General features: G+C 31.6%; 1 protein-coding gene and 1 pseudogene across 2 annotated transcripts in view; both read left to right on the plus strand.

Annotated features, from left to right (window-relative positions):
- The first annotated feature begins 6,203 nt into the window (after positions 1 to 6,203).
- The window catches only part of LOC145242046 (protocadherin beta-2-like), a 186,107-nt gene continuing 178,055 nt past the window's right edge, over positions 6,204 to 14,255 (plus strand). The window contains exon 1 of one of the 2 annotated variants that reach the window (XM_080104937.1): positions 6,204 to 6,747. The gene's annotated coding sequence lies outside the window, so the exon portion shown is untranslated. The remainder of the gene's footprint in view (positions 6,748 to 14,255) is intronic. The other variant, XM_080104938.1, reaches the window with a different exon arrangement.
- Positions 10,912 to 11,030, plus strand: LOC145243097 (5S ribosomal RNA; annotated as a pseudogene).

Below are 14,255 nucleotides of genomic sequence, written 5' to 3' on the forward strand. Positions count from 1 at the left end.
TGTACACATAGATTCGAAAAAGTTGTCAAAAAACAAATATATAACAAATAAATGTTATTAAAGGCAAGATAAGTTACTTTTCTACCAAACTGGATATATTTTTCGTGTTTTTATTCAATGTAACATATTTATTCAGCTCGAAAAACGGGTTTGTATTACTGTACACATAGATTCGAAAAAGTTGATAAGATACGAAACAATATGCATAATATAAACACAGCACGAAAACATGCGCACACACGCACACACACTCACGTCCACTACCGTCCTTGGCTACGTCACGTTGTTATGGCAACACGATAAACACACAGTAAATTTGATTTCCTTCATTTCTACGCAAATATTACGCAAATATAAATCATATAGAATATCTGTATGAATGTAATTACACGTAATAGTTATATTAAGATGATCATCGTATAAGAGAACCGAAAAAAAAAACTAATAGGGAATTAATTAAAAACGATAAAAAATATGCACATTAGCTAGATCTTTTGTAGATGAATGCAATTCCACAACTCATAAATAACAAAGTTGTATTTTCTTTTTAAATAAATAGAAAAAAGGGGTGTTGATAAGACTATCAATACACACAAAAAAATATAGATTTATTTTTGGGTAAAGTTTCCCCGGGTTTTCCTTTCACTTCAGTAAATAATGGTCTTTTGTTATATATATGGCGTACTATTATCCTTATATATATGATGTTTATGTTTATATATATATATAAGTGATAGTGTCTGTGTGTGTCTGTGCGTCTGTGTGCATTTCCCTACGCTAAAACTCTGTCAATTTTAAGCCTACAGATTCGAAATTTGATATACAGGGTACTGAGATTTGGGAAAATCGATGTGATAGGTTTTCGACAGAAATTTGGCGATTAAGTGGTCAATATTCAACAATTTGACCTTTGAGAACTCTACCAAACTCCTCCTACAATTTAGGATCTAAACACGTGATATTTTATATATAGATTCCTTGGACATGGATCTAACTTATTAACTTTACTTGATCCCTAAACAATAAATGTTAAGAGGTCATAATAGGGGTCAAAGTTTAAAAAAATTGACGTTTTTTTTCCTCAGCATACACTTCAAAACACCTGGGCAACGCCGGGCACCGATTGCTAGTTTATTCATAAGAATCTCATTCCCATAAAATTTGCCAAAAAAAGCTTTTGAGTTATCAGCCATTTTAGTTTCAGAAGAGAAGATAAATGTTGCTCCAAACAAAATGGAACTATTAACCCAGAGAAGCTTTGAGTTATAAACGCTTGTAGACACAGAGTTTCCAGTAGATAGCCAATCCGAAGACGTCTTGAAATGTAAAAACTTGCAGAGAGAGAGCAGAGTTCAGCAGAGTTCTTTTCGCATGTGAAGACGAACAGTTATGTGTAGTCATTCTAAACGCAGCATATTTTATAGAATGATTCCGGTTTCTGATTGGTTGGTAGCAGAGTATGGTTCTTTTCTGATTGGTCAGTTCTTATCAGCTCTCTCTATAAATATAACCTTATAATTTGTTGTAACCATAACCTCATAGAAATACCAAAAATTATTGCAACAAAAGCCAATGTTATTCATCAATTTATTTGCCATTTTAGTCGAATGTATGTTTAACAATAATTACAAGAAAACGACGTCTAACATTTGTATCATTAGCTGAGGAATATTTACTTTACATATGTCTGACATTAGTTCCGGTTTCTTAACACTTACAATAATAACTGATCCACTTTTCTATGTAGACACGTGTTCTGCGAATAAAAGTATTACAAGTATCAAAAATTCTAGAAATATCTATTATATAAATGGCAAATGTCTGTGTGTATGTTTGTATCTCCGCTAAAAAACTCTATTAAGGAAAGTATAAAGTGGATCCTAATTTTACTTTTGACAATCTCGTATTTCTCGCTTCCCTTATTTTGTTCTTGTTGTGGTCTGAAAGGGTCAACAAGAAAGATCAGGACACGGATATGGTTTAGAAAAAGATAGTTGTATTTACAACAAGTCAAAATACAAAGCACGACGTATGATGGGTTATGCTACACACACACACACACACACACACACACACACACACACACACACACACACACACACACACACACACACACAGGGGTGGTACCTCTCGATAATTTATACAGTTAAAAAAAATCATATCTTGTGTATGGCTAAATCCCCACAACACTTCTTTAGTACTCACATTTCATGAGTAATGTTTCTGACAAAGGAGTGATAATTTCTGTTTTCAGAATCTATCCATCTAACACTTGTCATTGGACAATTTTTTTATTTTGAAATTTGCTTCTAGCATCAAGTGGCTTCATGCCTTGTTTGGAGCAACTTCCATAAAAAAAGACATTTCTTCTGGTGGAAAAACCAAACCGGCTCAGAATAGGTAATAAAACGTTAAAAAAATATCTTTTAAGTTTTCAAACTCTAAATGATATTATTATTATTATTATTATTATTATTATTATCATTATTATCATTATTATTATTTAAACTTCTTACGATTGTTTAGTCATCAATTCTAAAGTCGAATCGAATAAAAACAACGGAGATTTGTACGTATAAAAGCCTCAATATCGTTTTACATAGAGCTTTATAACAATAATAAATATTTTAGTTGACATCTGAACACCTACATTTAAATGTAAGCCCCCCACACACACATACATATATATGTTTATGGGAAAATATGTTTATTCAATTATATTTCACCTTTTATTTACACCAATCCTTTAATTTATGAAGCTCGATGTAACTACAGAGCATTTACAAATAAATGACAAAAAGCCTAGATTGCAAATTCCAAGATGTTGTCCATTTGACAGTTTATTTCTTTAAGTATGTTAAAATGTTCAATTCTTGACAGCACCTGTTTTGCAGTGCAGAATCATTCATGTAATTATTACGTAAAATTTTTGAATTTATTCTACGTAACTAAAAGAAAACACAATGGCAACTTCTTTTCGGAATTTGTAATCATGCCCATATTCCTTTATTTTCTTTTAAAGTTGATGAATTCCTTTTCTTCTGATGAATTAAGATCTGTTTCCTTCACGAGGAACAACCAATATTTGTATGTCAATATTGAATATCTCCTTCTGTAGACTCGTCAGAACCCCCCCCCCCGAAATTTCTTAAAAAAAACATGCATATGAAGCAGAAAAAAATTACATCGCCTATTTACCGTGCATGGCCATCATATATATATAATCACTGACTTAAAAAACCATAAAGCGGGAGACCAGTACCCGCACTAAGCTGGTCTGCAGTTTAACTTGTTGCTGGCTATCTTGCTCTTACTTGTTGGTGGATCTCAACATTTTGAACCGAGAGAGAGACTTAGCTGTCGTACAAAGCTAAGACTCTGTAACATCATCTGTGTATAGATACTCCCTCAGGCATTTGTCTATAAAAATGGTCCTGTGGCGATGGAAAAGTTGTGACGCGTGGAGGCTTGAAATGCTGGAAGTATGTAATAATTGATCTCAATGACCGTCTTGAGCGCGTGAATTCACCAGTAGGACTAAAAAAAAAAAAAAAAAGAAAGTCATTTTTGGGCTCATAGACATTAAGTGTCTGAGGGAGTGGCACTCGTCTGACAAGACGTTGCAATCATCATATATATATGTATATAACTAGCTGCGCTAAACCGTCATTGTCTAAAAGTATTTATACTTAAAAGTGTGCATTGCTTGAGCAAATTTAGTAATTAAAGAGTATTATCAATTCTAAGTAATTTTGTTTTACGAAACGTGAAATTTAAATTACCTAACTACCTAATTCATTATTTTTAACTCTTAAATTCATCTTCTCTTCTTCTTCTATCTATCTATATAAATAAAATGAACTCATTTTTCCCGTCTGATTTTGACATTAATAGGATTAAAAATCAAGATATTTCATGCAAATATAATATGCACAAACGGCAGAACAATATCTGAGGTGTGTTATAGGCTTATTATTTCTCAAATTCCTCGATAATCTTAGATTTCTATACTTTAGTCTGCTGAGAAGCACGGCCAAAATCGGTTAAGATCAATGGAAGTGGTAAAATATTTTCTCTCTAATTAATTCCTCCTCCCCCTGCCACTACTTAACACCGTTTGGGGATCGTTCACAAGGAACAGTTGAGAAGAGAACACCGGTTTGGCTTCGTAGTTCTTTCATGTGAAGTTATTTAAAATCACTAAACTAAGCTGCAGTGCTCTGTGGCGTAGTGGTTAGCGTGCTGGACAATTCACATTATATTTTCACGTTCGCGCTGACCTACCGTAGTCGTTTTTTTTTTTTTTTTTCACACTTTATTTTCCTACTTTTACTCATGACTCCGGGTTTGATCCTTCCTACTTACCTACCATAACATTTTTTAAAACTCCCCCCCCCGTCCCGGAAACAAACACTCGGGCAACGCCGGGTACCCCCGCTAGTAATAAATAAGAGGCTAAGTGGTGATTGATTAAGGCTTGCCAGGAAACTATGTAGAATATAAAAGACAAAAAGAGTGTAAAAGTAAAAACGTCGCTTTATATTGTAATTCTATATAAGTTAAAATAAGGAAAAACATAACTAAGGCATTGCTAAGTTTTAACTTTCGATTTCTGTTAGTTGAAAATTTTCGAAATCGTTTTAAAATGTCAATTGCTCATCTTTTTTTTCCGTTTCCGTATTCGAATATTCCATTAAAGTTCTCTCTCATCTCTCAAAAGTTAGTAAAGAAGTCGAGAACATAATTTTCCTCTCCCCAACTGACCATTTAAATATGTTATAATATACCTGTCTTGGTCTTAATGGGTTTGAGGACAAAAAGATAATCTAGTCTGCGAGCGTATCCAGCTTATTGTTGTTACTTGAAGCAACATCACTTGGAGAAGGTGCATCAATTCTCGTATAAGCCAGTGTGTAGTCATACTGAGGTGGTCTTATTTTGACATTAAATACTATGCTATTTTGAATATGTGGTCACTGTAAGGAGAACTATCCTCATGCCAGGTTATTCTGACAAGCCCTTGAACAGAGAGATCTTAGATACTCTAGTATAGTGCCCAGTCGATAGTTGTGCCCATATCTCTATGTATTCCATAACTCGGTGTGTGTGTGTGTGTGTGTGTGTGTGTGTATGTTAATTGTCTTATTATTTTATTCTAACTGAGACGGGGCATTCTAACCAATGCCAGGCATTCATTCACTATCTCATACATTTTAACCAAGAGATCTTTTAAAAATTCTAACCGGTTCTTAAAGTTCAATTGTTTGTATCTCTCTTGTACTTGATTCACCGGGTATATTTATCAGGCAGTTTTTAAAATTCATTTTCATGAATCCGGTTGGTCCTATAATTATTGGAATGATGGAGATATTCCTAAGATTCCAGTTTCTTTTCACGTCATATATAAGATCTTGGCATTTCGTTATCTTTTCCCTCTCAGATCTGTTTAACCGTTGGGTTAGGGACAGTAACTTCTACTAAGGTTGCTTCTTTCTTCTTCTTCTTGTCGCATATCATTATGTCAGGTTTAATAGCTCAATTTTCCAGGTACTCAGCTATATGAATTGCATAGTCATAGTGGATAGTGCATGGTTTATTTCCAACTGTTCTTTCTGATATATGTGTCTATGTGTATAAAAGTGTTACCACTGTACATAGTGTCTATAATGATCTTTACATTAATGCGTGTCTTTATGTGCTCAAACATGAGGGTATTGTGTATACATCTGCTTTTGTTATTAAAGTGTACATATATATGCAGGGTTCCAATGTTTTCCGAATGTGTCTTTTTATATATGTGTGTGTGTATGTGCTTATAAGTTGGGTTACTTTCCTTGCACGTATGTGCGCCACTGGCCCTTTGTGAAGTGTGTCCATATCACACAACTTGCCATAGATTGCCGTTCTGTAAGATAATCATGTTATTTGCATTTGAGCAAAGGAGGGCTGGCAGGGCAGAGCGAAACAGTTATATTAAAATTATCATACTGTTGCCATAAGGAACAAAGTTAATATTTATTTAATGAAACCCTGGCAAGACCTTCATTTACATTGACATAAAATGGGAAAATAAATGTCCATTGCCATTTCTGTGTGAAGCGTACCGACCAATCAGTGACTAGAGATGCCATTGGACAGCATCTCCCCTCCACCACCTCAACTCAACAACAACCTCCTTGCTCTCCAACGCATACACACTGCACGCAAATAAAACACAATATTTGTACTATCAAACGCATATGCGCAGACACGGAATCAGTTTTGTTAGTCTTAGAATCGCATATAACACACACACACATATAGTCATACACATAGACACAGACATACACGCAGAGACATACACACGTACACGATACGCTCGGCGTAAAGTCTATTACGACACTTAGTTAGCCATTCAACTCGTGCGTACACACATACACAGGCACGTGCGCGCACGGAACATACACACGCCGCCCTCACTCCTGTTAAAAGCCGGCACACTTACACGCACATTTCGCTTGCGCGCTTCTTCATCTTTTCCTCATCTCTCTCTGTCTCTCTCTGTCTGTCTGTCTGTCTCTCTCTCTCTCTCTCTTTCTCTCTCTCCCCGCTCAACTCCTTTGCTCACGGGGTTTGGGATGTGCGCGTTCGAACACACACACACTGGCATCGCGATGTTGACAAAATAGCAGCAGGAGCAGGCGAAACGCTCTATGTAAAGACTTCTATCATTATTGCTACTTCGACTCCGGAGATACAACAGTCCAGGTGAGTTGATAACGACTTTTTCCAGTTCGCTATTTATTCAACCATTTTAATATATATATATATACATACATATATATATATATATATATATATATATATATATATATATATATATATATATATATATATATATACACACACATACATACATACACTCCCCCAAACTGACTTTTCTTTTTACAGCCAGAACGTGCAAAACGTATCCAAAAATTGAAGAAAAACAATAGATAATAGTTTTTTTTTTCTCGTGAAAAAGAAATACAGGAAAACTTTTTTTTATTGTCTCAACTTTTTTTCCTTTTCGCCTTACGTATAAATTAAATTATTATTTTTCTTTTTTACTTTCAAACTCGATGATTGACTCTCCATACAGATGCACATGTTACGGAGTTGGTGGGATATATATATATATATATATATATATATATATATATATATATATATATATATATATATAGGGTACGCTTTTCAGGTGTCAGGTTATAACTTTAATTTACTTTCTAACCTGTAACATTTATGAATGTTGTTGACATTTCAATATATTGCATTTCTTTTCTTTTACTTATCTGTTAATGTCATTTAATGCTTGTGCTTGGCTTCTTATTTTCTTTTCTTATCATTTCTTATCGTTTTGTTTATATGTTTGCAAAGGAAAGTGATGAATTTTTATGCGAGTTTTTTCACTTTTCAAAATTGTTGCTAATACTTGAAAGCGACAACGTTCTATTGCGAAGTTTTTTTTATTCTTATCTTTGGTAAAACTTTATTTAAAGAAAAAAATGAAATATCACAATTGTTTTTTCATTAATAACTAATAACCATTTTTTAAAGTGAATCTTTATCATATTTTGCGCAAACAAAAAGTGTTTGCAAGTTATGAAACAGTTATAAAAATCGCTAAATATATCGCCACAGTTTTATCCGGTTAAACATAACTTCTATGAAAACTATTTTGTATTCAGGAACATTTGCTCACCTTAACCCCTCTAATATCATCACACAAATTTACAATGTTTACATGTTTGTATAGCATTATGTTTTTGTTTTATATAGAAAAAATGATCAGAGTGCTCAATTATATATATGGAAGACATAATATTTTTATTTCGAATAACACTATACACTTTCAAATCACCAGCTGACGTGTGATCATGCTTGGTATTCAATGGGGAAGATTTCAAGTCTTTCTGTGAAACCGCAGGTATCGATGGACTACCGAACTAATGTATAGGGTTATTTTGAATAATAGTAAAACTTAAACTCTTAATAATGGCTGTTCACATATGAATTCTGAAAACGAGCTGCATTCAGACAGCACAATTTGAATATATAAAGTGCTCAAGACCTTTCCAGAGAGAGCTTTATAACAATAATTTATAAATTCTCCAGATAAGCCAAATTTATTATTGTTATATATTCACACACACACACACACACACACACAAAACATATATATATATATATATACATATATATATATATATACTCTTGTGTTGTCTTTGTCACGATATATATTTACTATATATATAAATTATATTTACTATATATATATATATATATATATATATATTTACTATATATCTATCTATCTATATATATATATAAATTATATTTACTATATCAATGAACAGAGTGCTCAATATTGGTAACAGAATATATTTAGATCAGATTGAAGAGTGCTGATACGGAATCAGTAACACATGGATAATATCAGTTTTTGCTTTGCATTCATGATAATGACATAAGGTGAGAAATTCACAATAACCATGTGCTGTGGATTCTACGTGTACGCACTTTGAACTCCCTCTGTCTAATATATATATATATATATATATATATATATATATATATATATATATATATATATATATATATATATATATATATATAAATATATATATATATATATATATGAAAATCAACTTTCCTAAATCGGAATCGAATACAAACAGCAGACATAGCATATACAAGGAGGCTCAAAATCTTTTCCATGCAGTATAACTCTAATAAGATATAAAGGTAACTTAACTTAAAACTTTACTGCAGTTTCAGAGACCGTTCCTGTATGAACGTTTTTATACATTTAAATATCAATTTGTAACCAAATGTAAGAACATGTCCAGATTTTTATTACTACAATTCTAATGATTTATCGTGCATCAAAATGTTAATTTTCTGTCGGTGTTATTTCTCTTTCTCTCTGTATCTACATATATAGAATTAAATCATATATATCTTATCTATACAAACATTGTTGGCAACATATGAGCATATATGTTTCTGCTGTGACTGTTAAGAGAAACAGAGTCGGACCAAATTAAAAAAACAGTTTGATTTTGGTCTTAAGGAAACCGAGGCTTAATGACACTGTTTCCCTGAAAAGAGTCGCAGCAGAAGCATGTGTGCACATATGGAGCCACTAATACTTGTATAAATAAATATACTACGATTATGCACTATTTGTTCATCAAGCACGTTTTGATAAACACAGGAGATTCAATGGATTTATATCTAGGAAACTAAAACAGCTATTATATATATATATATATATATATATATATATATATATATATATATATATATCCTCTATTTATAGGTTGAGTAGTCTGATAGAGGAGTTGATAGTTTTCAGTTAGCGTAAAGGAATACTCTTCTGTGGAAAAATAGATTTCTTTTGGTTACTGATGATATTTATAAAAGTATGTAAACTAAGAAAGCGCATCTATAACGATGTAATTTACCGTTAGTATCAAATCTGATAGCGCAATGGATAAGGTACTTAACTTCTCATCACATTTGGATATGAACGATTATTCTGATTTTGTATCTTGGCATGGCTACACTGGCTACATCTAGCCACACTGATGAGTCATAAACGATGAAACAGCTGTCTGAGGATGCCTATATATACATATACATACAAGAGAGAGAAACAAATACCTCAAAACCGGAACAAAACCGAAATGTGACAGCATGTCATCAATTAAAGGTTCACTATATTATAAGGTAGAGCTATATCAATAATAAATTATGATAAAATATACTTTCCTTTAACACTTTACTGCAGTTTCATGTTATCACCAATTATCAGAGGTCTTCTTAACTAACAGCAATCACTTTTTCTTTTTGATTGATGCCAGTCGGGGAGACATTTCAAATGATTGGTGATGTTGCGACGTTCTAATGTTAAGTGTTAAAGCTAAGTGCATTATATATATATATATATATATATATATATATATATATATATATATATATATATATATATATATATATATATGCGTGGTGTGTATATATATATATATATATATATATATATATATACATATATATAGTTTTAAGGTAAACAGATTTATGACATTCATTTATATATGTTCTAAGAATTCAACATAAACAATAGTTTCGTGTACGATCGTTTCTGAAGCGATATGCATTTTATTGATATCAAGCATCAAGACATAGACATGCTGTAATTACACACACACACATACACACACACACACATATAGAATTTATGCATACACACACCCTAGATGAATTACATAGTACAGCACACTCTCCTATGAAAGTATTTCACGAATTGAGAAAAATTGCTAGAGCCTTGACAACGTCTATGAAAAGATGTAATCGATATCAAGTGTCTATTAGTCTCAAAACATTCACACACACACACACACACACATATATATATATATATATATATATATATATATATATATATATATATATATATATATATATACACGGCTTTATTGAAAGGAACTAGTTCGTTTTGCTGCAGGAGCGAAAGGTTCACTTTTAACCAGCAGTGGCGGGGTAAGTAAATAAGGACTTATTTGAAAATAATTTATATTTATATACAAAAACAATTACACGTTGATGTTCATTATATAATGGAGATATATCTATATGTTACCATATAATTATTGAAATCCTAGCTAATCCTACACATCCCAACATTACATTGAGAATTTAAGCACATCACAATGTGATTTTTTTCACGGCATGAAACCTGGTATAATTTCGGGATTTGTGGAGGTGGGTTGAGTTTGCCCTTTTTTTTTTTTTTTTTTTTTTTAGAAATCCAAAGCACTCTATAAAGCTTTAGACGAATTCCATTCGTTTTTATGAATTTACTTGTATTATTTGAGTGAATCATAACTATTATACGGCATAATCACGTTGACACACTGGTTCCTGTCAGATCACCGAAGTTAAGCAACGTTGAGCCTGGTCATTACTAAAATGGGTGACCGATTTAGGAAGTCCAGGTGCTGTATGTAGGAGGACGTCGACACCTCCCCTAACGGGGATATACATGCGACTGGGGACCGCTTGGAATTTCATACTCCCATGAAACTTCGTCCTTTGGAGGAAGCCGGTTAAACCCTGAATAGGGTTGGTGCTGACTGTACACAATCATACTTTTATTTACATCTTGGGTGTTATTCTCACAACATTTCGGCCAATGTAACCTTCGACCTTCTTCATGTGCGTCTTATCATACTGATAAATCTTTATGTCGACCTTCAGTAATCTGAACAGAATTTCGAATGGAACCCTTTATTTAATTCATGAGGGTTTATCCACGAGGGTGTGAATCTTGATTCCTTTCATTACATCAGCCATGACCGGGTAGGAGTAATTTGTAATTGTAAGATTAGTATCTCTCGTACTGGTTGACGATTTAACTTCCAGAAGATTGTTACTCAGAACGGATCATATTTAGCACTTTTATCCGTTGCGCCACGTGTCTTTGCGTTTGGATAAATAACACTTCAAATGAGAACAGTAGTCCGAATAATCCAAATAATACAAATCAATCCTCATCTAAAAAATTCCAAAAGCAATTGTGTTTTTTTTGTTTTTTTTTTCTTATTGTGAACTTTTGAAAGAAATTATAATTGTTGCGCATACTTTATCGTATTTTTTCGACTTGTTTTATACAATTAAAAAACAAATGTGAATATTACAGTTCTGAAATTCGGACATGAAATGTTTGTATTGTTTAAGTGTAAAAGTCGCCATATTTTGGCCTGACGAAGATCGGAAATTACATCGATCGAAACGTTTTGCAGATAACACTTAAGATGACAACAATTGTCCGATGAATCTAAACAATACAAATTTGAATATGTTTTTGCGTTATGCTGTTTTTTTTAAAGCGTTTCATTTTGTAAAAATATTTGATACATTGATCTTTAATATATTGATCTTTAATATATTGATCTTTGATATATTGCAACAAATGACCAAACTAAGAAGTGAACAAGGTTTGTATTTGAAAGCTTTAACCAACTAATTTATAGCCTTTAATTGATTAATTTGTATTCTAACATGTTATAAAAAAACTCTTTTCTTCGTGTAAAGTTGTTGCATTTCTGTTGTAAACAAGAGAAAAACTGCGAAAAATTGATTTCTTCTAAATCATCTCGATTGAAACAAAGATTTGTGTGAATAAACCTCGTAACATTTGACCAACTTCAATCGCTTGTTTGCATTAGTTTCCCTACATTCTTCCTAGAATCATGTACCTACAGGAGGAACCACGTGAAGGTTGCCAACATCCATAAATTAAAGCGGATTAGAACGCGCCATAAAAAGTCATCAATCCACATATCTATTTCACTACAATCAACTTCCTGTCAAAAGTTACAAAGGTGTTTGATTGATAAATAACATGACCATGCATAGTGCTTTATTAAAAGAATCGAGCTTTCTTGTCAGTCGGTATTGTGAACATTATAATTTTCCTTTCTTTCGAGGTGCGCTTAATGATGTATGAGTCAAATGCCTGGCTGCTCATCACAGTTTATTGATCAAGTGATCGAGTTCAAATCTCTGCAAAAAACACGTCACTTCTAGTCACACTAAATGCTCATAATATAATGAATATGACCACACACACACACACATGTATATATATATATATATATATATATATATATATATATATATATATATATATATATATCCCTTAACCCTAATATATATATATATATATATATATATATATATATATATATATATATATATATATATATATATCCTTTGCTGATGAAAAGACTTGATATCAATAAAAACCCATATCGTCTCAGAAACGATCGTACACGGAATTTGTTTATATTAAATTTTTGTAACGTATGTAAATAAATATGTTAAATTTATTTACCTGGGATCAATATATATATATATATATATATATATATATATATATATACACATAAATGTAAATATAAATAAATATATATATATATATACATAAATATATATATATTTCTGTAGAAATATATTTTCTCATAATATATATCAATCCTTATTTAAGAAGTTCAATGTAATTACAGAGCAATATAGAGAATAAATGACAAAAAGTTATATTTCAAAATTCATGATGTTGACCATTCAGTTGATTTATACAATTCTACGATACGAAACAGATACTGTCAAGAATTGTATAATCAACTGAATTAAAGGATTAAATTATAAGATGGTCAACATCATGAATTTTGGAATATAACTTTTTTTTTCATTTTCATCTCTCTCTCTCTCTCTCTCTCTCTCTCTCTCTCTCTCTCTATATATATATATATATATATATATATATATATATATATATATATATATATATATATATATATATTGAGAAAAAAAGTTTTACAATAATCTTGAATCTATGTAGTTATCGGATATATCTACATATTTATAAAGTTGGGCCATTTCTCGTTGTAACTAAGATTAAAACGCTAAATTCCTATTCACACTAGAATAATCATATCGTTCTAATATAGTGTTCATGTGTATGCAATCAAAGATATTGCTTTGAAAAAAGGCTATTAATTAACTATTTCGTTTTGTAAGTCACTTTGTGTATGTGAGTTCCTTCCTTATAGGTTCCAAAACGGCTGAGCCTATCTTTTGCAAATTCCACAGAAATTTAATTTATATTTCTGGCAGTGTTCTTAGATATGTTTTATACAGAAATTCACCCGATAAGTATCAAAAATCGAAAACATCCGATTGTATAAGTAGTTTTTCTTTCTTATAGATAAAAAATAATTATTATAGGGAAATATTTTAGGTTGCACCGGTAATAAAATCTAAACAAATAATTTCTTCTTAGAAAAAATACATTTGTTGACATCTGAAAACATAGCTCAGTGGTAGAGCATTCGACTACAGATCGAATGATCCCGGGTGTACCTCACCATTTTATTTTAATTTTTTCTAATTAATAAATTCAATTTAAGATAAAAGAAGAAATGCTATTTAAAATCGCCGCAAATCATTTATTCATTTGCATATTTTAAAACTAAACGTTAATCAGAAGTGAGTTTCCAGGACCTTCATCGTCAATCCCAAATATCAGCTGACGTGATATCGTAAACAAACACAGACGGAATTTGATGAATAACATTATCATTATTATTTATTCCATTTTTTTTTTTTTTTTTTGTGAATTAGTCTATCGGACAAATTATTTGTGATTTTCAATAGAGGATTGATTCTAT

This window comes from Euprymna scolopes, chromosome 21, assembly GCF_053919585.1.
Source record: "Euprymna scolopes isolate OS-2025 chromosome 21, ASM5391958v1, whole genome shotgun sequence".
NCBI classification, from domain to species: Eukaryota; Metazoa; Mollusca; class Cephalopoda; order Sepiida; family Sepiolidae; genus Euprymna; species Euprymna scolopes.